Source organism: Armigeres subalbatus, chromosome 1 (genome assembly GCF_024139115.2).
Source record: "Armigeres subalbatus isolate Guangzhou_Male chromosome 1, GZ_Asu_2, whole genome shotgun sequence".
NCBI lineage: Eukaryota > Metazoa > Arthropoda > Insecta > Diptera > Culicidae > Armigeres > Armigeres subalbatus.
The window spans coordinates 213,398,152-213,424,740 of NC_085139.1; the positions used below are offsets into that span (position 1 = coordinate 213,398,152).

At 40.1% G+C, this 26,589-nt stretch overlaps 1 protein-coding gene across 1 annotated transcript in view; it reads right to left on the minus strand.

Annotated features, from left to right (window-relative positions):
- Window positions 1–26,589, minus strand: part of LOC134205753 (CKLF-like MARVEL transmembrane domain-containing protein 4) — a 73,735-nt gene that overhangs the window by 45,299 nt on the left and 1,847 nt on the right. The gene's annotated exons all lie outside the window — the stretch shown is intronic.

A 26,589-nucleotide genomic window follows, 5' to 3' on the forward strand; every position in this document is an offset into this window, starting at 1 on the left:
TAAGTTACGATATTTTTTGTCTTTTTTTCAACAAAATTTAAAAAAAGGTTATGTTTCATAGTTTTGTTAGAAAATTTAGTTATTAACACCCTGCACTATATTCATAACAGCCTATGTTAGGAAAACTGTTGTACTCAGTTACACAAAATGACACTTTTTTTTATTGCTTTATTTTTGTGAATTTTGATACAAGGATCAGTTCTTCACTTGCCTAGTGAAGCCAAGGCCAGATAGGCACTTGGAGAAAAGGAGGGGGCTTGAAACGGAACCACCCTTAGGTCCAACCTAGAGTCAGGTTCATTGAATTATGATAACAAATTAAAATTAAATAGGACAGAATACTTAAAACTAGGACATCGAAACCTGATAAAATATTGGTCGTCGATAAAACTGTTCCAATAAACACACAGGACGCTGCATAAATATAGTCACAGTCCTCTCCTTCCGAAAAAAAAACAGCTAGTCTGCTGGATTTGTGAAACACAGGATCTATCGATAAAGGTATGTTGAGTGGCTTCCTAAGCTTTTATTGCGATTGGTGGTGTTTCTATGGCTGGAACGTTGAATGAAGTTTAAGACGAATTATGCGCTGATCTCCGGGGTAAATAAATGCCAATGAAGGGGAAAGTGGGGCAAGATGGCCATCCTTAGCGGTAATAGTGAAATCTTACGAATTCTGCTGATTTGTCCATGAAACAGCTTTATGATGACCTGCCTTTGACATAATCAATACAAATTGGTTATTGACGTTTCAGTATCTTATAAATTGGTTTAAAAAAGGTGTTTTTATGAGGCCTATATTTATCATACGGGGCGACATGGCCACCCCCTCGGGGCAAGAAGAGCGAGGACCAAACATTATATCAAAAGTGTGCTGAATTTATTAAGAACGGGTGACACATTCCTTGCACTTCTAGAAATTATGTTCACATGATGTTTCGCTTGATGTCGTATTCCATGTTGATTTGTTGGCTCCTGGCTCTACGGCAATGTCTGAAATTGCCTAAAGCTAATTTTTACGATTAAAACCATATCCGTTGTTTAAATCATCTCTGATTCAGGCAGAAACTATTTTGATGATTTTTTAAATGCATTTAAGGGTTAGGCGACTTTTAATCCTGAAGATGATCTTGTTCCTAATACAGTTGGCAATACCGCCCCAAATCGACGTATATCCAAAATTTTATATCCTATCGATCATAATGACTATGAATCTTCTCAAATTATTAATGCAGATAGGCTCTTGTTGTATAAAAGCCTTGGTAAATATCAGATTGTGCTGAAAAATTAGTTATTTTGGCTTCATACCTTAAATTATATATCCACAAAATTATAAGAAAAATCGAATTTCAACTAAACCATCTTAAAACCAATATTTCAAGAACAAGTGAGGCTGTCAATGTGTGTTTTTCAGTTGTATAGCCATTTTCATTATTGTTAACCATCCCTCGTAATAATAATGTGAATGTAATGCTCACTTAAGTCATAATCAAAGTTGGCTGTTTTGCCCAATAAGACGATCTTGCCCCACTTTCCCCTAAGTGAGACCTATCCTTTAACTGTTTTGCTCAAACCGCTGTGTTTGGTTCACCATTCACATATAATAGATAAACGCAGAACATCCTGAACTACAGTCTGGACAATACGGCAGATTGGATCGCGTCTTGAAGTTAGAGATCATTTTCAATGCTTCAGAAAAAAAAACGTTCGATTGCATATCGTGCAGTGACATTAGAAGACATATTCTTCGAAACATGGCGATTTCTAGCGCCATTGCGAAAGCAAACCAAACAATTTATGTGGAAGGGGAAAGAAAATCAAGTTGAAGGAGGTTGAAGCCCCCCTCAGCTGATCATACAGCTGTAATTGATTTCTGTTTGATCACTGAGATAAGTGAGTCTTAGAGCCCCTGGAAGATTCCGGGCGGGATTTACACCCGGGTTAGGGTGCCAGGGAGGCACAGGATGGCAACTAAATTTGCAAACGGGAGATGATCTGTCGATCCCTGTGGCTGGGCATATTGTTCCAGGGAGCTATTGACCCCTTAATATTTCGTAGCTGCGTGGAATTGGAGGCCACCCACTGGTTCTCCAAATCCTGACTGACGATTCTTTTAATCCAGGTTTTGGCGTCAGCCAGGGGAACCGAGCTGGTAAAACGCCGGCTTTGGTGACCGACACCAGCCAGATTATCAGCTATTACATTCCCTGGCACTCCATAATGTCCAAAGGTTGTCGATTGTTGTACATTGACGGGAATGTCCTGAATCCATAGGTGTCTTGGGTGATCGCTTTGAAGCGCATCGATGGCACTGGTGGAGTCAGTCAGGATTATGATAGGTTTGACGGAGGGTTTAGTGGCAGCGATAAGCAGGGCCGCGGTTTCGGCCGAAAAAATGCTGAATTGCTTGGGAAGACTATTTGTCACTGTTAGGTTACTACCTGTGACTCCTAAGTCGACCCATTGCCTCGAAATGGAGCCGTCGGTGTAGCGATGCTCATGGTTCCTGTATTCCATATTTAGCAACTCAACCACTGACCTACGAAGAGCCTCCGTATTGTCTCCTCTCTTGAAGCATCTCGCGATGGAGTGATTTATATTGGCTATGGAGGAGTGCTAGCTCTTCGCTTCATGTCAGTGGATCCTGGCCACTGGGGGGAGACGGACGCCGGCCACCGCGCGAAGAATCCGGTCCCCTTCAATAAGGAGAGGGATCCTGTGATTTCCGGCAGTCGAAGCGGCGAAGGAGGCAGCCTTGAGGCATATAGCAGCCAGAATGCGGTGGCGAAGTGGCAAGATGCCAGATGTTGACGATAGGAGGCCGGAGGCGATTCGAACATAACTGAGGGGGTTAGAAGCATAAGTGAGTGACATAAAGTGACATAAATAAAGAAGCATAAGTGAGTGACTGAGGGGGTTAGAAGCATAAGTGAGTGATATAAGTGACATTTTGGTCAACATTGAGTTGACCACAGGAAAAAATGCTTTGGTTTTGAAGCTTTGCGGCAATATGTTGATATAGTTTGCACGTTGTTTAAAAAAAAGTGTGAAAATTAACAGAAAATAAGTATTTTTTTGAACTTCCATACAATTTGTATGGATCGAAAATAATATTGATAAACTTTGCACCCGTTTTTCTCGAGACTAACTTTTTGTCACTTAAACCCCTTTGCGTTTGACCCCCTCAACTGTTAAAGGTCGGGGACAAGACGTTGAGGAGGTTATGGTATGCAATGCAGGTGAGTTCAAGACTGTACAGAAGCCGGCTGTCTACAATGTCTTCTCCAATGACCTTCGTCAATGCAAGCTGAAAAGTTACAAACACGGTGACTCTCCACTCTCATTTTCATTGGGAGAAGCCACGCGATATTTAAATTTAGCATCAACTCACTCTCTTAGAAAACATATTAACAATGCAACAAATTTCGCAATATTATCACAGTCTTTTTTTTTTTTCTATTAGAGAGCATCAAAGTACTCTAAACAAACTGTCCCGGCTTCAATAATCTTATTATTATCATTTTTGCTTGCAACTTGCAACTCAAAAATCAGGAGCAATATTATCATTTTATCAACTGATCATCGCATCGTTGTTACTTACTTACTTATGAATCCTGTACAGTGTACACCTCCGGTGGTGCAAAGGGCCGATTTGAAAGATCTCCATCCTGAGCGTTGCCCGGCTATTGCTTTAACCTGTTGCCAGGTTAGATTTCGGTCCACTTATTTTATTTCTTTATTGAGGCTTCGCCGCCAAGAGCCACTGGGTCTGCCTCTGCTGCGATGTCCCGCTGGGTTCCAGTCTAATGCTTGTTTACAGATTTCGTTTCCGCCCCTACGTAGAGTGTAACCGACCCAGCCCCACTTCCGATCCCGAATTTCTGTTGCTATCGGCCTCTGGTGACAACGACGATGGAGCTCGTTGCTTGAGATCCCGTTGTGAGGCCACCAGGCCCGGATTATATACCGCAGGCATCTGTTGATGAACATCTGCAGCCGTTGAGTGTTCTCCACTCCACTTTTCCGTTGCGCGAGGAGTGCAACGTCAGCCAATTCGAAGTCGTTTAGGAGCTCCATGGTTATAGATTGCCATAACAGCCCGCGGTTTGGTTCACGGTCAATCGCATCTACCAGCATCTCGTCGATTACGATGCGAAATAGTAACGGTGATAGAATACATCCTTGCCTCACACCAGCTACGACCAGGATAGGGTCTGACAAGACCCCATTGTGCAGCACGCTACACGAAAAGGCCTCGTACTGTGCTTCGATGAGGCCGATGATTTTCTCAGGAACCCCCTTGCGTCTCAGGGCGCCCCACATATTCTCGTGATTGAGACGGTCGAAATCTTTTTCGTAGTCAATGAATACCAAGTAAAGGGACTCTTGGGATTCGTTGATCTGCTCCAGAATGATGCGGAGCGTGACAATATGGTCCAAACATGATCTTTCGGCATGAAATCCAGCCTGCTGCCGCCGGAGAGTCGCATTGATCTTCTCCTAAATCCGGGCTAGGATTACTTTCCATAGAACTTTGAGAACGGTACACAGCAACATAATGCCTCGCCAGTTATCGCATATAGTCAGGTCACCCATCCAGTCGACTGGGAAAGTTGCGGTTTCACAGATATTACGAAATAAGCGATGCAGTAGTTGAGCGGATGTCATGGGGTCAGCTTTGAGCATTTCGGCTGATATGCGATCGACCCCGGGGGCTTTCGATTTCGATTTCACGCTTTGGATGGCTGTTTGAATCTCTAGCAGTGATGGAGCTTCGGTATTGACGCGTGTTATTCGTCGGATCCTAGGCAGATCATGCCGATGTGGTGGTGGCCTGGCTGGCACTTGAAAAAGTTGTTCGAAGTGCTCGAACCAGCGTTTCAGCTGGTCAGTTGGGTCGGTCAATAAAGGTTCATTCGCGTCTTTCACAGCGCTTAAGCGTCGTTGTTAGCTCAAATTTATTAAATTTATTTAGAAATCAAGATTTCAGAACTAAGCCAACATTCTCACAATGAGCACTTTTAATATGATATTTAACAGGGAGCGCGCTACATATTCATTTGGTATAATTTAGTCTCAATCGGTTTTCAAGTACAGCTCTCTGACATGCTCTGTATTGACTTTGCCAAAACCAATAAATCCAGCATTTTACTAGAACGCCTTCGACAACACAAGCCGAAACCGATGAAAATCGAAACAATCAATCTGGTGCTCTTCCAGAGCTCCTTTGGCACCTTAGCCCGAAACCGATGAATATCCAAACAATCAACCCGGCTCTTAAAGAATGCCTTAGACTCCATAAGCCGAAACCGATGCATAAACACAACAATCCTTCCGGCGCTCTTCCAGCGCTCCTTCGGCACCTTTCGCCAAAACCGCTGAAAAACTCAACAATCGATCCGACGCTCTTCTAGACCGCCTTCGACATTACAATTTCAATCGATGAAAAACTTGAGACTGAAGCAATCACCACTTACCGTGCGAACAATTAGTTATAGATCCTATAAGGCTACCTCTTACTTAATTTGTTCCTACCAGGAACAATTTGGCAGGATCGCATGGTGACGAACCTGGGAGCACGTGCGCAAGACATACATTTTTCAGCTCCGGATCTCCAAGCCCCTAGAATTGACCAACTATCGGGAGAGCTGTTTAAAACGGTGATGAGACACTGGCTAGAGCGCTGCACTGGGTAATAACCAAGGTTTGGGAGGATGATGTTCTGCCGCAGGAGTGGATGGAAGGTGTCGTGTGTCCCATCTACAAAACGGGCGATAAGCTGGATCATAGCATCTATCGCGCAATCACATTGCTGAACGCCGCCTACAAGGTACTTTTCCAAATTTTATGCCGCCAACTAACACGAATTACAAGAAAGTTCGTGAGGCAGTACCAGGCGGGATTCACGGGCGAACGCTCTGCCACAGATCAGGTGTTCGCCGTACGCCAGATATTGCATAAATGCTGCGAAAACAACGTGCCAATACATCACCTATTCATCGACTTCAACGCCGCATATTATACAATCGATCGAGACCAGCTATGGCAACTAATGCACAAACACGGATTTCCGGATAAACAGATACGGTTGGTCCAGGCAACGATGGATCGGGTGATGTGCGTAGTTCGAGTTTTAGAGGCATTCTTTGCGCAAAGGCTTATGGCATGATGATGATGTTTCATGCCTGCTATTCAACATAGCTTTTGAGGGAGTAATTCGATGGGCAGGGAATCCTTATTGGACCGGTAGTTCTTTACGGACACGAGACCTGGATAATGCTTTTGTAGGACCAACGCGCGTACTATCTAGCGAACTATCCATGGAACCACGAGTTGCATCAGCTGTTGGGAGAACCATCTATCGTTCACACCACAAAAAAAAATGGAAGACTGTGGTGGACCGGGAACGTCGTCAAAATGTTGGACAATAACCCGGTGAATATGGTTCTGGATAGCGAACCGACAGGCATTAGAAGACGAGGTGTGTAGCGAGTAATCGATCAGATGGGAGACGATTTGCGGACCCTCCACAGATTGCGTAGCTGGCGGCGTCCTGCCATGGAACGAAGTAAATGAAGAAGACTTTTATGTACTGCACAGAATACTCTGGCCTTTGGTTGGATCATCAAAGTAATCATTTGTAATATACGCAACAATGCAACTGAGCCTTATCAAGTGTCGATCATTCCTCTACATTTGAGAAAGCTGATATTCTTAAATAAGTAAAGAAATCGATTGAGCCAATAAAACGAGATATTTTCAAGAGAAAGGTACATTCGAATCCAAAGAAAACATTATGGTTCTCGCGTACACGATTTTTTTTATTTGGATGTGTTTTTCTAGTTTTGATTAAAATCTAGGATATGTTCCAAGAATAATTTATTTTTTTAACACTGATCTCAACAATTTTTAATCCATACCTTCCTCGAAAAACGTCTGAAGTCAACGAACTATAAAATTTACTTTTCGAAGCACCCGCATTAGTGTCTTACCTTTTGTAAACTTTATAGATTAATCATTTTTTGCAACGCAATAAACAAGAACATTTTATTTCATTCGCAAAATGCTACAATGGAGGTGGTACGCCAGTTCAAGCGACATTAAACTCGGCTGAAGCCATTCGCTTTCAACGCGTGGGAGACAGTTGGCGCCCGAAAATTTGCCGCTGGTTCCAACCACGGCATATTACTATTTAGGGTAACTGTGTTTAGCTTCTGGTGGTTAGCTTCTGGTTCACAACGTTGTCATCGGATGTAATGCAAGGAAGTAGGGTTTCGGTAGGTATTTGCGGCAGCCTTTTGCGCTTCGGCTACTCTAAAGCACCTATTACATCTTCAAGTTGAATTTCAATTAACTAAGATATCGTTAATTCTCGAGTAAAATAATGTTTCTATATTTGGTTTTTGAGCCTGCGCCGGTAATGTGATCCTGTACTAACAGTACAAAGCAGTACAGTACTAACAGTAGGTAAGCGGCCAGAGATGTTCCACGATAGAAGGGTAAAGCTTGAGTTTGAAATAGACTAGATTGACCGCCCGTAGTTTTTACTCCATTATGTCCAGAACAGCTGACAGAGAACCAACTGAGGTTTTGCATTAAGGACCACACTTCTGACTCGTACAGACAATACATAATTCTACCCCTCTTTCGTTCAAAAGGATGTATAACATGCAAAGAGAACCTACAATAAACTTTTTATTTTGTCATTTCCTTACAAAAGGTTAGTTGTTTTGCTGATCTGGTGAACCGGATCTATCAAAAAGCGAGTTTCGAATCAGTCACTCACTTCAACGATCCGGATCATTTTAATGGTTCTGGATCTGAACGCCTATCTTTAGTTAGGTCACACTGGCGCCTGCCACGTCAGAATGCAAGTCAACGTAGGGAAGGGAGAGGAAATGATGATGCTATCAAGTCGAATATTCCTCTGCACTTGTCACGAGTTCATGCAGAATTTATTGGAATTTTGGGTTAGGTTGGTAGACAGAAAGCTAAATTCGATTAACTCACAAAAGATCAAGTGATTCAAGTGATTTACTTCTTGTCCGCAGCACCTTACGCTCAAACACTCCGAAAGCTCTCCGATCAGCCTCTCCATTACTACTGTTAAAATACTTGACCACAGATTGACTCTTCAAAAACCTTCCATAAAATTGCTATTATTGGCAATTGGCAAGTCAAGAATTCGAATGTATTTATCAATTCGCTTTCCTAAAATAATTTTAACATTGGATATGGAGCACATGGGTCTTAGGTGAAATTGTCAAGAAGTTTGAAACAAACTAATCTGACTTATTGGCAAAATTCTGCAATGAAGCAAGCAAAACATGTCAAAATTTTCTCTGCTATTGCAGTGAACGTCTATTCATCAATTCAGATTAATCCTCAACCATCGGCCGATACACAAATTTCAGCTACAGCTAGCTGGAGTTTCATAGTTTCGACCAATGAATATATTACCAACATTTTGGCATTCCAAAATTGTGCACAACTCTCGTTAAAGTCCAGTCCATTAAAAATATTTTACCCCAAACCGAAATCTGAAGTTGAGTTGAATTTAAACACCGTGCCATGCGTGGGACTTACGTTCACACCAACGACAGATGACGACAGATCATTTTTGCTTATTCCTTTCATATTTTAAGATTAATCGTACCCAGGCCATTGTCGGCGGAATGGTACTTAAATGGTGATCAAAGCTGCAATGCATCATGCCTGCATGCTTCCGTGGTGAGAAACGCATGACTGAGAAGAGGCTTGCGTAATCTCGTCGTCGTCGTCATCGCCGAAGTGATCGTTAAATACCAGGTCGTACCAAGCCGGGAGTAGGTAACTATGCTATTGTTGTCCATGAAGATGGATGCAAAGCTCGTACGAGCACAGCTGCAAAAAAAGTAAACAATATAATTCGCAATCGTTGTTAAACATGCGCGTGTAATAAAAATTTGCCGGTACAAATGATTACGGTTTGCCGAAATGGTTGGCCTGCGCACCGCAACCATCATCCACCACCGCCATGAACAGATGGGGTGGAAATGGTGAGGAATGTGTACGCGATGTGCATCATCCATCAGTAGACCAGCAGTTATTGGTGGTTTAGCCGTACGGAAAGTGAATCGCGGATCGATAAATCGTACGTGATTTGCACTTTGAATGATAGAAGATAGAAGCAGATAGAAATTATGTGTAGATCGCTATTTGTTTGTATGGATAAGCTTTCGTTATCATTCTATTACGTCTGAATGAATATCGATTACCAATTGCGTTGATTGATTGAATCCTCTGGAAGCGAAAAGAATTCTTGAACCTCAGTGAGCTTTTTTCACATAAGTAGGTTTATAGATATTAGATTGCTCGAGTTAATAGTACCAGTTTAAACCGTTTTAGCTTCAGGTCCACTTAGTAAAATATTGAGCTGTGAAATCTATTTTAGATAGTTACGGAAAGAATTCCAAATAAACATATTGCAATCTGGAAGAATTAATGAAATATCATTGCAAATACAATTATTTATTAAAAAGAGCACGTAAGCGTAAATAATTGTGCAATGTTTTTTTTTATCTTTAATAAAAGATGATCAGTTTTGCGCCACTGAATGATAAAAGTCGCCATGAGTGGTTTTTAATGCGGTGGATCCTCCGGTTATGATTCTGTTTGAGCATTTAAGACGGATACCAAGAACTGCAATGGAATAACGTTGATAACGAAACTGCTATGTAATAGCGCACCATCTTGGAGATCAAATCACCCGCATATTGTTGCCGTATAAACCCCCTTTCTTGACCTGATAACCGGCTATCGTACTCAATAAAGTTACAGATTGTAGCCAGATAGGACCAGCGATGTTACTTCAGCAATTGGGTGTTGGGGTGGTGGTGCAAAGTACATCCACTCGGCTTGATATACTTAACTATTTTTTTTTAAAACTAATATCAAGACAAATAGAAAAAACTACTGGTTTGCGGACCAAAGTGTGGAAATTAGAGGAGCCGGAAACATTCGATAAATTGAGATAAGGTCTGTATGAGATAAAAATTTACGCATATCACTTGACTGGCATGCGCTTTCCTTATCTTAGCGGCGGCGGTAAGAAACGTGGCTGAAGGTGATTGACTTCGATCTGGTCTAGCAAATTTTCGGGTTGGAGATTTTCTCGACGGCATAAAAGAATATCATCGAGTTTGTCACATGACATATGTGTGTAAAAATGGAAACTGAACTTTAGCAATCCTAGAGGCTGTACTTACAAATATTACACCCAACCGGCGGATGTTAGATTTTTTAACAATTCTGTATAAGAATCTACCAAAACCTGTATTGAAATTGTTAGATTCTTATACAAAAAATGTAAGCTCTCAAACAAATATTGCACAAAAGCTAACAAAATTGTAATAAAGCTAACAAAAATAACTAACTAAACTAACTAAAAAGCTAACAAAATAAGAATCTAACAATTTCGCATATGCCCAGTTCTTATACAGGTTTTGGAAGATTCTTATACAGAATTGTTAGAAAATCTAACATCCGCCGCTTGGGTGTAGCTTATAAATACCTTATGGCACGTTTGAAATAAACGGAAATTATATCAACTTATCGATGGACATCTTATCTTTATTGGAATGCATTATTACGTAGAATCTCGCGATTCAAATTCACACTCTTGATGTGTAGGACTATGTGTACCTTCTGAGCTTCGGAAAGACCTAAGTTTGGAAATCAAGAAAATGTTGCCAAGACAATCCAAACCCGACTACAATAACGACAATGTTGGATGGGCAAGACATTGCCAGTTATCAGTAGGCCAGGCAGTAGATACCTTTATGATTTTATTTGTGATTCATATCACATTGATGGATTAAACGTCAAAATATGACATGAGCTCATGCTCCAGTCGATAACAGCATTGTGCCAGTGGATGACAACCACATTATTTTCACATATGTTCTACTCAATGCAATCCAAAATAGATAGGGAAAGTGACAGCTTCGGTCAGAAAGTTTGCTCGAGGCTTACGAGTTTCAGTGTGTCCGAACTGTAAAAGACATTAGTTATCTAACTTCCGAAGAAATTGATTGAGAAGAAGCTAGAAAAAAATTCTAAACGGAAGGTGACGCCAAACCCCAGGATATGATCGCTCTTCTTGTGGAGGACTGTCAACACCTTTTGATTCGTGACATCAAGACGGCCAAAGTTACTTGAGGTTGGAATGCAATCTAGATTTCTGGTGGCGCCAGTGTTCTTGTAATGGTGGGGCACAGCATTTTTTGCGTTCTTAATTTGGCGTCAGTAGTAAGAGCTATAATGCCATGCATTTCCAAATATAACGAAATTTTTATTGCATTTTCCCAAAAACAATATCTGTTTGATAATGGGTGGACTGTAATTGTGACAATTTTGAAGGTTTTCGGTGCTCTAGTGGCTACCGCTACTCCCTGTTTTTTCGTAAATAACTTAAATAATTCTTTAGGAAATACCACCAGGACTTTTCCAGCATGAGTTCTTCCCTCAATTCTTGGACAAAATTTTCACAGATAATCCCCGGAAATTAGGTACTTCCGTGAAAATCCAGAAATTCCTTTGAAAATTAAAAAAAAGGAAATCTGAAGAAAATATCGAAAATATCTTTAATGATTTCTTTTAGGAATTTCTTCAAAAAAAATTCTAGAAAATCCTTTAGAAATTCCATTAAAATTTATTCGAAAATACCTAAGGAAAATCCTTCGCATTCCTTCAGGAAGTGTTGAAATTATTTTAGAAATTCCTTCAACAAATACTTTAGGAGGAATTCATCCGAAATTTCATTAGAAAGTTCTTTTGAAATTCTTTTAGGATTTTTTTTTCGGAAATTGCTGTAGGAATTTCTTCGATACCTATTTAAGAAATGCTTCAGATTTTACTTAGAACTCCTTCAGAAATTAATTCCAGGTACTTACTTGATACTTGATGGGCTACAGCTCTTCGATGAACCTACGCCGAATGGAGTATCCTTCTCCACTGGACTCGATCCTGGGCCAATCGCTTCCAGTCGCCCTGAACATTGAGCGCCCTCAAATCCTCTTCAACTGCAAAAATCCATCGTGTACGCGGCCTTCCACGAAGCCAGCGGCCTCTTCCGGGTTCTCTACTAAATATTATCTTCGCTTGACGTTCTTCCGGCATACGAACAACGTGACCAGCCCACCGTAGTCTGCCGTGTTGTATAAGCTTAATAATATCCAGCCCTTTATACACCTGGTACAATTCGTGATTCATGCGACGCCGCCAGATACCGTTCTCCTGTTTACCGCCGAGTATTGTCCGCAGTTCCTTACGCTCAAATACTCCGAGAGCTCTCCGATCAGCCTCCTTTAATGTCCATGTCTCATGGCCGTATAAAGCCACCGGAAGAATCAGAGTAGTATATAGCGCGAGTTTTAAAAGGCCCAAAAGCCTCTTCCACGGCACGGCGATCAATTCCGATAATATCGATATCGTCCGCAAATCCCAGGAACATATGTGATTTTGTGATAATGGTACCGCTTTTTTGCACACCAGCTCTCCTAATCGTTCCCTCGAGCGCTATATTGAACAGTAGATTCGAGAGTGCATCACCCTGCTTTAATCCATCTAAGGTAACAAATGACGTCGATATTTCATCCGCAACCCTTACACTTGATTTCGATTCCGTCCAACGTTATACGAATCAACCGTATCAGTTTCGCCAGAAAACCATGTTCAAGCATAATTTGCCATAATTCATTCCGTTTCACTGAATCGTACGCCGCCTTGAAATCAATAAACAGATGATGTGTCTGCAAGTTGTACTCCCGGAATTTATCAAGGATTTGTCTCAGGGTAAACATTTGATCCGTCGTTGATCGGCCCTCACGAAAACCTGCTTGGTATTCGCCGACGAAGGACTCTTCAAGCGGTCTCAATCTGTTGAACAGAATACGGGACATAATTTTGTACGCCGAATTAAGGAGGGTTATTCCTCGGTAATTGGCGCACTCCAGTCTGTGCCCTTTCTTAAAGAGAGGGCAAATGAGACCGTCCAACCAGCTAGCAGGCATTTCCTCGTCTTCCCATATTTTCGACATAATATGGTGCAGAACTTCATAAAGCTGCTCACTGCCATGTTTGAGAAGTTCAGCCGGGAGCTGGTCCTTCCCGCAGCCTTATTGTTTTTCAGCTCTTTAACAGCTTTTTAACCTCATCTAGTGTAGGCGACTCCACAGCTTGTCCATCGTCGCTAATATTTATTCTGCTCACCGATGCACCGTCACTTCCTCCATTCAACAAAGTCTCGAAGTGTTGCTTCCACCTGGCAGCCACTTCAGTTTTATCTATCAGCACATGACGGGAGATGGCGCTGTCTTTCTCCGCATGCCATTGACAGACTCATACAACCTCCGCATATCGTTCTGCTCTATTTTTTCCTGCGCCTCACTAATAACTTGTTCTTCGAACTCTTTTTTTTCCTGCGGTGGGTTCGTTTTTCGGCTGCCCTTGCTTCCTTGTACCGATCTCTATTCGATCGGGTACCCGACACCAACATCCGGCTTCTGGCAACGTTCTTCTCGTCTGTCACTCTCTGACACTCCACATCGAACCAACCCGTCCTGGGTCGCCTCTGTGCAGTACCTATCGATTCCCATAGATCGTTGATGTTGTTGCTAACGTTGATTGCACTTATCCGTTCGTCGAGCTTCTGGCGGTACTCAGACGATACTCCTTCCGCCGACAATCGCTGGATCTTGTAACGCATCGTTCGCTGTGATCTTTCGTTCGATACAGTTGACAACCGTGATCGAATTTTACTGACAACGAGGTAGTGATCAGAGTCAATGATCGGACCTCTGAATGTCCGCACATCGATAACATCCGAGAAATGGCGCCCATCCACCAGAACATGGTCTATCTGGTTGCAAGTTTCACCATTTGGGTGTCTCCAGGTGTGCTTTCGGATGTTCTTTCGTGCAAAGTAGGTGCTCTGATGGCCATCCCTCTGGCTGCAGCAAAATTTACTAGCCGTAGGCCGTTGTCATTGGTAGCGGAGTGAAGGCTCTCCCTACCGATTATGGGACGGAAAAAGTCTACTCTACCGACCTGAGCGTTAGCGTCTCCGATAACAATTTTCACGTCATGCTTTGGGCACTCTCCATAGGCTTTATGAAGACATTCATAAAACGTGTCCTTCCCGTCGTCGGATTTATCGTTTGTCGGGGCGTAAACGTTGATTAGACTGTTATTGAAGAATTTGCCCCGTATCCTCAACACACAGATTCGTTCGCTAATGGGTTTCCACCGCAACACTCGCTTCATCTGCTTGCCCATCACTACGAAACCAACTTCATGCTCTGCTTTTCCACTGCCGCTGTAATAGATGTTATACTTGAATGCAGTGTTGGTCATGGATCTAGGCCATCGGACTTCTTGAATAGCAGCCACGTTCACTCCAATCTTCTGCACATTCCAGGTACCGAGTTTCCAATCATAGTCCTTATTTCGTTGCCGGTTTGGTTGCCAAAAATAACGTTCTCTTTTTCTACTATCTCCATTTTTCGTGGTATTTGAGAGGCTTCAGTAAGCTATCTTGCCGGGGTCGCGTTACCTACATCGCGATGATGGGGCTGCCACCTTAGGTATAGTTGACACGATACAGCATTTCGTTAATCAGCCGCTGGGTACCAGGCAGACGCTGGCGCTGTTTGAGCCGCACCTCCTGGTGAACAGACGCTCGAGGCGTACCTTTTCACTCAAGCTGATGTCAGAAGGACAACTCGTCATCGACCCGTGGAAGCGTGAGATAGGGACTTGTTGGGACCAGAGGAAGGCGCTCCTTTATTGACGTCAACCCACCATTTTGCAGCCCTAGGTATAAATTAGAAAATTACGCCACGAATTCCTTTTGACATTTGTCCAGAGATTCCTTCGGAAAATTCTCTGGAAAGAACTTTGTAAATTCCTCCAAAAATCCCTTAGAAACTTCATCCAAAAAATCGGAAATGCGGAAATAATTTAGTAAAACCATACGAGTTTTCTTTCGAAATTACTGAAATTCGAAAAATTTATTTAATAATGAGATAGGAAATAGTAACGGAAAGTTTCTAACAGAAATTTCAAAGATATTTCCAGATAAAATTTCGGAAAGAACTCTTAAAGTAGTTTCCGAATGACTCCCAAAAGAATTTTTGAAGTGATTCCAGAAACAAATCTTAAAGGAATATCCGACGGTCTCAGGAATATCTAACTAAATTTCCGGAGGAATGTCCGAAGCGATTCCTAAAAAAATCGAAAGTATTCCTGGATGAAGTTCTGAAGGAATTATTGGAAGAATTTCTTAGGAATTCTTCTAAAGAAATTTCGGAAGGTTTCTCTGATTCAATTTCCGTAAGGTATTTTCGAATAATTTTCCGTAGGGGGTCGTACACTAATTACGTAAGCCTGTGGAAAATGATTCGAAAATTACTCCCCATTGTAAGATTTTCTACATACACCTCTAAGTGCTTACGTAATTAGTGTACGTCCCTTAGGAATTCCGACCAAATTTCCAAAGTTCTCAAGACGTTAGTGTTCCTTAAAGATTTTTTAAGAGTTCCCTATAGGAATGTTTGAAGGAATTCCTTACGGAAGTTCTGAAGGAATTCCTAGAATACCTTCTTTGAATTTTTGAAGGATTTGATGCATTTCCAAAAAAAAATCTGTAACTATCTCCGAAGAAAATTCTTGCGAGAGTGAAAAAGGTAATTGTGGCGAGATCGGACGTGTTTCGGACGATCGATTGATCTTTAAAATAAATGTTCGTTTTGCTTTGTGCGGGTGAGTGAATTAATCAGCAAGTGGAGGTCTAGTTTACATCCGAACGTGCTTCGTCCAGCACGCAGAACGATCGTGTGATCATAGAGATAAATATTTGTTCTGCTTCGTTCGAGTGAGCAAGTGAGTGCGTGTTTTCGTGAAGTATGCAGAACCATCGCACGATCATTAGAAATAATTTGTTCTGCTTTGTGCCGTCGGTAAATAAATCAAAAGGTACGCGTTTTATCACGGTACGCGCTTTAGCACGCCGGTTCGGTAGAAAGGAACGTGAGTAGAATATTTTAAATGCACATAATTATATTCCATACCATAGATCACATCACTTACAGAAGTAAATCCCGATAAATTATCTTCTGTAACTAAAACAATGTCCTATCTCAAAACAATCATGGAGATGCAGAGGTATACTCGGTCTTAAGTGGCAACGAGAGTCGTACTTTCCTTCATATATGTCCGTAAGGACGTGGCACCGGCGCCGTTATTGATCGAAAATATTCGAGCCACCCTACATTGAGAATGGGTAGCTAATCCATTCATTTGGTTCTCTGTACTATTTTGCGAGTTCTTGTCCAATCACGGAGTGTAGCAACTACGAATTGTACAGCCATAATGCTCATGCTCATGCTCTCCGAAGTAGTTTCCTGGGAATTTGCGGAAAGAATCCCTGGAGGAAATTCCGAAGGAATTCTTGGAGGAATGTACAAACAAAATCAAGAAATTCCAGTTATTTTGGAAATTCCTTCAGGAATTTGTTGGGTAATTATTGATAGGAATTACGGCGAAGTTACGGGAGCTGAGGGAATAGAATACCAGAAAGTATTTCTGAACGTATTGTTGAAGGAATTACTGATGGAAATTCCGGAGGATTTTCTAAAATAATTTTTAGACGAATTTTGGAAGAAATTTTCGAAAGATATTTCTGAAGGTTTATTTGAGGATTTTTGAGGATGTTCCTTGAGGAATTTTGTAACGATTCACTAAAGGAATTTCCTATGGTTACTTAGAGAAATTTACGTTGGATTTCCTGGAGGAATTTTTGAAGATAGATATGCCTGAAAGGACTTCTGGATGACTAATCGAATTAATTACTGGGGATATCTTTTTACGAAAAAATATCTGGGTGATTTTCCGAACGAACTTCGGGGATACACTCATGAAATATCTCCTGGATGAATACTCTAAGAAATTTCTGGAGAAATTTCCGAGCTCCTGAAATAAATTCTCAAAGAATTCTCAAGGAGAAGAAGTATGATAATGGGTCGACTGCAATCCGGATACTTTTGGGATTTTATTTTTGGCATGAAGTCTTAATTACAAATTCAAAACAAGGTTTCGTTTTGGGGAATTCCTTCAGATGTCTCTGATGGAATTCTAGCAGGAATTCCTGAAGTAACTTCCAAATGAATTCGTGTAGTAATATAGAAGTTAATATGAAAATTCCGTAAGAAATTTCAACGTGCCGTCGTGCGGGGCTTCTTTTGACAAATCGGGGGCTACTTTGGACATTTTGAAACAAGAATTATAACGTAAATTACTATCAAATTTCCATTATCACCATTCAGGTGTCTTGTTGATAGTTGGATGGCAACTTTCTGTTTCAAATTTTGTATATATTTCGTTCATTTTTTTCAGAAAATTAAAAATCCAAAGTAGCCCCCGTAATCAAAAGAAGCCCCGCACGACGGTGGATTCTTTTAATAGTTCTTCAGGGTATTCCTTTAGAAATTCGTTAAGAAAATATTTTCGAAAATCTATTCAAGCGGTTCTCCGGAAATTCCTTTAAGAATACATTCAGAAATTCCTGCATGACTTTCTTCCAAAATTTCTCCAGAAAATCCTCCAGAAATTCTTTCGGGAACTCCTCCACTATTAATTCCCCAAGTACTTGATTTGAATATTCCTACAGCGCTTCTTTCGTAAAACCTCCCGATAGACCTTTTTCTTCAGAAATTCCTTTAGTAAAACAATGTAATGTTCCTTTCAAAATTCATGCAGGAATTATTCCGGAAATTTTGTTGAAATAAATTTTCCCGAAAATTATGGAAGAATGAAATAGGAAAGAAGTTTTCGTAGAAGTTTTCCAAAACAATTCCCAAAAGAATTTCCAAATTAAATTTCCGAAGGATTCCTAGAGGAATTTCTAATGGATTTTCTAAGAGATTCCCGAAAGAATGCTCAAAGGAAATTCCGTAAGAATTTCAAAATTAATCTCCAAAGGTCTAAAGGAATTTCTAGAAGAGTTTCTAAAACTCTAAAATCTAGAGGAATAACCGAAGGAGTTTCTATAAGAAGAAACTTCTTGGAAAGAATTCTTGGAGATCTGAAAAAATACTGAAGGAATTTCCAAATGTATTCCTAAAGAAACTTCGGAAGGATTTCTCCTAAAGGAATTTCCGAAGGTTCTTCTTCTTCTTCTTCTTATTGGCATGACATCCCCCACTGGGACATTGCCAGCTCGCAGCTTAATGTTCATTCAGTATCTCCACAGTTATTAACTACGAGGTCTCTAAGCCATGGCACCATTTTTACATTCGTATACCATGAGGCTAACACGATGATACTTTTATGCCTAGGGAAACCGAGACAATTTCCAATACGAAGTTTTGTTAAGTAATTTTTTTGTTAAGTAATGGCAATTATTTCAGGATATTCAAAAAAAAATCTTCCAGTAATTCCTTTAGAAATCCCTTCCAAAACTGTAGAAAGAAATTCTTGAAACTCCTTTGAAATTTCACTTTGGAATTTCTTCAAAAATACATTCAGAAAATCTTTTAAGAATCCTTCGGAAACTACTTCAAGCGCTCCTTGGAAAATGTCATGAAGAAATGAGGGCCAGGGTAATTTGGCCGAAACCCATTCGGCCGAAAGCCATTTGACCGAATGCCACAAGGCCGAAAGTTGTTTGGCTGACTATACCATTTGGCCGAACAGACCATTAGGTCGAAATTCATTTGACCGAAAGGGTCGTTTGGCCGAAAGGGTCATTTGACCGAAAGGGTTGTTTGTTGGGACGAGTTTCTTAAGAATTTTCAGAAGAAATTCCTGGAGAAATTTCAGAATGAATTCTTGAAGAAATTTCCAAAGGAAAGCCTGAAAGATTTTCGAATATGTTTTGCAAAGGAACTTCGAAGACCTCACCGTTCGGGCTCAAAATATCCCAGAACATCCAGAAGTTGTTGAGCATTCGGATTTGATAGTCGACTCCGGTGCGACCTCGAATATGTATTCAATCCAACATTCATCGACTTATTGAAGCAAAGCACAAGTGTAATCATCAGAGTCAAACCATTACTTCGGCTGTCGACAACTAAACAGACATCAAGAGTGTCGGTTCCGGTCACTTGTTATTTTACTGTAAAAACGATGTACTTCGTCAGTTATTATTATGCAAACTTTTATCAATATCTGCTCGACATTCTAGGACGGTGGGTCGATTCGGTATCGTAGAGTAAAATATAACGCGCCTACATTGCAGCATTTGGTTGCCTTTAAATTACGTGCACATTGCGTGCTGCCTTTAAATAACAGTGCATATTTTCGGATTCTGTATCTAATGGTCATATTGATACAAAACATATTTCAAATGCACATAATCCAAATAGGGTAGAATATAGCATTGGCAGGGTGCGACAGTTGTTGGCACCCTCAACAATATTTGCGTTTTCCAGCAAACATACACTATTTATGAACATAATTTTGGTTCAATCACACAATTTCAAGTCTAAGCTTTCATTTAAATAAGTTTTTTGTGTAGAAGTAACAAGATTTGATGTGTTAATCACCGAAACAAATTTGCACCTACGAAATCCTTGCCATTATTGCATTGCCAAAGAAAGCAGCGCACGAAAAGCAAACTGTTACTTACTTTTTTGGATCGCCTGTTTCTCCTCTTTATTGCGTATGACACGACAAATTAGGTACGTAAACTACTTTTTACACTTTATCACCACTTGATTATCACCACAAAGAGCAAATTTATGCAATATTTGCTCTATGTTTCACTAAATTAAATCGGGACTGTTCGTTTTCTTTGGCAGCAGCATACTTCGGAATAGAGCGGGAGAATGTGTTTGTGAGCATATCAAACACACGCTAAAAAGATACCACGCACAATTCTTTGTGATTTGATTTTAGGAAAAATACGAACAAAAAATTCGGCAATGGCATTTATTTAAAAAAAGTGTTAAAATACAAATGCTTCTATTCAGATTTTTACGCAGACCATGAATTATATCAAAAGTGATAGCAACACCGTAGTATTTTTACTCTTATGTGGCTGACAGGACCGTTTTCCTTTTGCAACTTCAATACTTTCCAAGCTCATAAAAAAATCATAACCATTCCCGTTCCTACATAGCGCATTTCATCCATAAATAATGGCCTACTTTTAGGGTAGGGGAAGTGGGGGTAACACGCCCATAGGGGTTAAAACGCGCCACCCCTGAATAAGGTTAAATATCCCCATTGTGATTATTTTAAATAGTCTATACGATGAATCAATGAAAAATATTGCCATTGGATACATATATTTCATGATTTTTCTCTAGTTACACATGAAAAACTCGAAAAAATGATTTTTGCGTGTTTTGATGCAATTCTAGCTCGGTGAAATTTAGTCTTTCTATCGCTGTTATTCATTGGTAAATTGAAAATTGAGCCATGAGCCATGCTGCTTACTCGTGTTCTTTATGTTCCACACGAAATCGTCGTCAAAATTGGTCTTAAAACGATTTGATGGGCCTTCAAACTTCTGAGGTCGGTGTGGGGCAGTACGCCCATGCTCATTTCGTATGACCGAAACAGCTGAAACATTCGGTTAATTGCCTTAATGTAGGCAATTAAAATGAAAATCAGTACGATAAACACATGCGCGTTTTAACCCATCCACTGGCGCATCTCACCCCGCATGGTTTCAAAATCAATATTTTTCGGGTGCTTTTTAAAAATCAAATTTCTGTGCAATAAAATGTACAATTAGATATCTGTCATCGGTAGTCAGTCGCAGATATGCTGTTCTTTAGTATGCGCTGATGAAAACTGGCTGAAATGGTGGTTTTCATTGATAAAAATGGCATTTTCCTTAACGTGGGCGTCCTACCCCCAGTTCCCCTATTATTTATTATTCAACTGTGAAACGTATAGTGTAAGAATGGGGTGGCTCCAGCGGCTGGATAGGACAGTGCTGCCCATTATTCAACATATGAAGACTCACGAGGTGGAATATATTGTTAATATACTTTACTACCAGAACCGACGAGCTTCGTTTCACCTAAAACTGATTAATTTTATATTTGTTACATTATTTAAAAGACGGTTAAATATTCAAAATTCGCAAATTTGGATTCCATCTTTTAGATTAATTTTCGATTAAAGCAGAAATTTGTACTTCATTTGTACGGGAGTCCCCCTTCCAGAAGAGTAGGGGCATAATACCATCATGAGAATCTTCATCGTTTCCAAAAACCTCTACATACAAATGTTCATGCCGTTTCCTAGTCTATAAGGGCAGACAGACAAAAATTCATTCTTATGTGTATAGATTTGGTTTTACGTAGTTATGTCGAGCGGTCGTGTCTAGTACACAACCACCATGATTTTTTTTGATGAAACAAACATATCATGTAAGGACCGCAAAGATGTTGTTGATATACTTTTGGCATTACAAAACTCTAAGACTCTAAGGCATTACAAAAGACAAAAATGTAAATCTTGGCAGCGAACAAAAAGCATATAAGTTCCCTTCTCTAAAATGGCCAACATTATTCAAATAGGTTGAAAATGGTAAAAGTTATGAAACGGTCAATATCTAGGTACACGGGTACCCTATCTGCCATTCACGTCTGTTTTTTGTTGGCCGCATAAGGGTTAAATTTGTTTTACAATGTGTTTAAATGCTTTTGCCAATCTGTCTACATGACATAAAATTGATGCCAAAGCTACAAATTCATGTTTTGCTTTAAACCAGTTTTGATAAACAATAAAGTTTGTTCCAAAATTGAGTGAAGCGAGTTGAGCGTGCGGCCGATTAATATGAATGAATTTTACTACTCGAGGATATAAACAACCAGCATTTGGCACCAATACATTACCAGTTTTCTACTTCCATGTCTAGTTGCCAAAGGGAGCAATAGAAATTGCTATGCCAACAGAAGAAACGTTAACCTGTTACTTAATAATAAATTTACTGAGTTTGTGGTAAAAGCTGTTATATTTAGTGAACACCAACCATCAAAGAAAGAGCATACAAATGTATACCAGTTAAACTGGACCTGTGTTTTAGTGTAATTATTCATTATTTTTATCATTCAATTTGGCGAATGTCTTAGACTGCCAAGAATAGGTATTTTCCCCTATATGTTTGGATTGGAATGACAAAATATCAATCGAGATTTTGAATGCTCAGAACTGAATTGCCATCTGTGCAGTGCACATGTTGCACTTGCGGACGCATCATCTTCAGCAACGCATAGCATGTCCTGGATTCGAAATAAAACCGTTGAGATCCTCGTCAACGTTGGAGCGAAAGTCACATTTGAGAAAACCCGCGGCAGCGTCATTCAGCAGTTGTATTAGCAGTTGAAAAGAAAAAGGTGGACTTTATCAAATGAAAATTTGCATCCGACAATACCTCCATCCATTTGCACCACACGCAACACTGCGCTCATTCTTGGCATCCAAGGTAGGGCACCTTGACCCGGACGCAATCCAGCTGGCTACCCGTTAAAATTAGCCAAGAACATAATCTAGCCGGAAGTGTAACATTTTCCAGACCTGCTACAATATTGCTACAATATCCGTGCAATCGGAAACTTTTCCCTCGGAAAATGGAACGGTAGTCGACGATGATCCTGGACATAGTACATAAGTACGGTCCCATAAATACCGTAACGCCGGATTGATCGATGACATGAGCCTCTACACGACGGTGTATTTCTTAAAACGAGAATAGAAAGCTGCGGAAGTGATCGAGAAGTACGTTACATGGCAACCATTTTGGATGGAATCCTGTTGTCATCCTCTCCTCACGTTGTGGGTCAATTTTGGAAGGATAATGAAATTGTTCCACAGTATACAGCAGATAAGTCTTCTATACAAATCGGTGTTGCGGAACGAAAAGATCGAACGTTTGGTGGAAGCTGGCCGTACATCTCCAACGAGGTTTCCTTCGAGGTTCATCGAAAAACGCTAGTTGGATGGTAATAGAGAAACGACCGGACAACATTAGTCATTTCAGATGCTCAGTTATTGTTCACCGATAAAATGACCTTCATTTACTGAAATAGAGTACAAGGAGGAGCCAAGTTGACGGGGAAAAAATGGATGTGGATTCAATCACACACGATATCCCAAAAAAATCTGATGATGCAGCAGTGGTGCAGCAGTGAACGAAACAACGAGGTAATCGACCAGCATCCCGAAAATGGTTCATGCTCTATTTGATCTATTCGCATAAGCGTCCCATGTCAGTTTTCTTCAACTTGAGTAATACGCCGTTGAATTTTTCAAACTTGTTTTACATGGAGAAATACAAAAAATCTAATAAATTAATAAAACCTGCAATCTTCCTGAAAATTTGGCATAATATTCTTTATCTGTATACATTGCCATGGAAGTATTAAATGGACATCCACATCTCGATATTAAAGGGACCATCCTCCAAGCAGTCCGAAGGGAACCTCCAACTTCTGACCAACCAAGTACCAACTTGGTACTAGCAAGAATAGTTTGAGTACGCGCTTCTTGACGAAACTTTTGGCATCATGCGAGAGGTATCACAAGTTTTGTATCTTAATCGGACTCTGTGGTGGAATTCAACTGTTTCTTTTTACTAACTTATGTTTTTTGCTGTATAGCGACGTTATATGTTAACGTTATTTATATCTGTGGAAATAATCGGATCGTTTATTATTTGATAAATCTGATTAAAATTGATCATTATTAATTATCTTAAAAGATAAATCGTCTTGTTCAAACCTTTGTAGAGGTATGTGGTGGGACCATCATCATCATCATTCCGACGGGAATATTTCGGGAATTCCAACGGGATTTACAATGGGAATGTTCTAGAGATTCCGTCAGAAATCCGTCATTATTTTAACGTGAATATTTCGAGGATTTCATAGGCAATGTTCCAGGGATGTAAAAACAAATTGTGGGAGGATTCCAAAGCAACCTGTCGAGGAATCCCGAAGCAAATCGTCGGGAGGGATTTCGATTCCAAAGGATTTCGAGGCGATTCGTCAAGGGATTCCGAAGTAAATAGTCGAGGGAGTCCGAACTAAATCTTATAGGAATTCCGAAGCAAACCGTCGATGTATTCCGAAGCGAATCGTCGAATGATTCCGAAGCAATTCGTCGAAGTATTCTGAAATAAATCCTCAAGAAATCCGAAGCAAATCTCCAAACGATTCCGAACCAAAACTTCGAACGATTCCGGAAGAATTCCAAAGCAAATCAACAACTCCTGACGGAATCCAAGTTTCAAAGTGCTCGCGTTTTCGGAGGCACACCACTCGATACGGAAGCAACGCACAACTGTCATTTTATTATTTCACGCATGCACGCAGCAAAGCTAAATCAACAAAAATGGCAGTTGTGCGCCACCTCCGTATCGAGTGGTGTGCCTCCGAAAACGCGAGCACTTTGAAACTTGGATTCCGTCAGGAGTGACCTTAACTATTGTTGCTTCCAACTTTAATCAAGAATTCCCTGAAATCAATTTGGTTGAAATGATCTCTAAGATTATTTTTGAATTCTAAATGGGGCAAATAGATCCTTCGTAACGCGTATTGATCTTAAGGCCTGCTCTTAAATACTTGAAAAGCCCAGATTGTAACATGCATTTAAATAATTTGGATCAAGTGGTCTCTACGAGCATGTTGCATTTCCTAATAAGCAAATAGATTTTTCATTGAATACAAACACATCTCTCAATAAGTGTAGTAAAAAGAAGGTTGGGTATAAGCATTTTGAAATGATCTTCTTGTGTTGTGCCGTAGGACCTGTCGAAGTTTTTTTTTACACATATATCTCGTTTTCAGCCGAAGGCTGGCTCGTCTCGTACCTGTTGAAATTAACATAATCGGTTGCCTACTTATTTTCACTTACATTCGTCGATAATTTGTTCATCCTGCTTCTTGGAAGTTTAATTACATATTCTGAAGAAGTTCTCATGGAAATTCGAGAGATGTTCTAAAAAAAAATTGTGCAAATTACTAAAAAATACTGCAAAATCCTTTGGTTAACGTGCGGAGATTCCGAAGAATTCCAACTAAAAAATCTGAAGAATTCCCCTTGGAAATTATAAAGAATTTCCAGTAAAAATTGCGAAATATTTTGAATGTTTGTGTTACGGAGGCGGAATCATGTTTGCAATACATGTTTGACGATACTTACACAATATTGTTGGTCTTAGGGAATCAAAAGACTTGCGGTTTGGTGAAGGTTAGGGAATACAATAATACAGTAGGAAAGGAAAAAAATATAGAGTGCTCAATTGATTACAATGATGCTCACCTGCTCACATGTATGGAAATGACAGAAACGAGAGGATGACATACGAATGGGGGTAGATAACAAGAGGAAGACATTGTTAAGGGATTACGGCAGCGAAAAAGAAGGGTGGACAATTACAGTTTAATATCAGCAACTTTCAAAAATTGATGGACAAGAGACATGTATTACAAGACTCGCTAACATTTCCCTAATAGGCTTCGGCTACCTTTCTCGGACTCGGAGACGTGAAGGTAGCTGTGTTTGATCATTTTGATAAGCTTCTTTGTTCGAACAACTTGTTTAAAGAAATCCAGACATGTAAATTAATGACAAATGTTCAGCTTCTGATTTTTAAGAATTTAATGGAAAATCGCACATTGGCAATTATATCACTCGATTGTCCAGAAAAAACTGAAGAATAATAATATAATAAACTAACAATAATTTGTAATTAATTTATGAGTTTTGTTGAACAACGACTTTTAGAGGAAACAGTTTTTATGCACTTAAAAGCTCTAAAAACACTTGATAATGGTCAAAACGTGAACGGAACGAATCGCAATGTTCACTAGACTTGTAGAGCACACCAAAAGCTTCCATTTAGAGGTTGTTGCGATGATTTTGATTCCACATTGAAAATAGCCCAAAAATACTAAAACGACTTGAGCCACCTCGAAATTTTATCCGAACTAGCTGAAAATTTGACAGAAGGCTTATTTTAGCATAAGAATTGTGATTCTGGGCTGACCGGTTGATTTTTTAAAATACTTTTTGAAAACATGAGTACAATTTCAAATTTTTCTAACGACTTATCTGCTTTTGTAAACGTCGATTTGTCGAATCAGATAGCACTACCATGCAAACCAACACCATCAATACGTAGATGAATCCTTTGGCTAACTGTTGATTGTGTTGATTTGCGTGGGATGCTATCAGGTTCGTCAAATCGACAATTGAATCTTTGTTCACAAAAGCAGATAAGTCGTTTTGAAAATTTAGTATTGAATAGGTCTAATGGATACCCTATTTGATTTACAGAATAAGATATGTCTTCTTCTTCTTCTTCTTCTTCTTCTTCTTATTGGCATTATATCCCCACACTGGGACAGAGCCGCCTCGCAGCTTAGTGTTTATTAAGCACCTCCACAGTTATTAACTGCGAGGTTTCTAAGCCAAGTTACCATTTTTGCATTCGTATATCATGAGGCTAACACGATGATACACTTATGCCCAGGGAAGACGAGACAATTTCCAACCCGAAAATTGCCTAGACCGGCACCGGGAATCGAACCC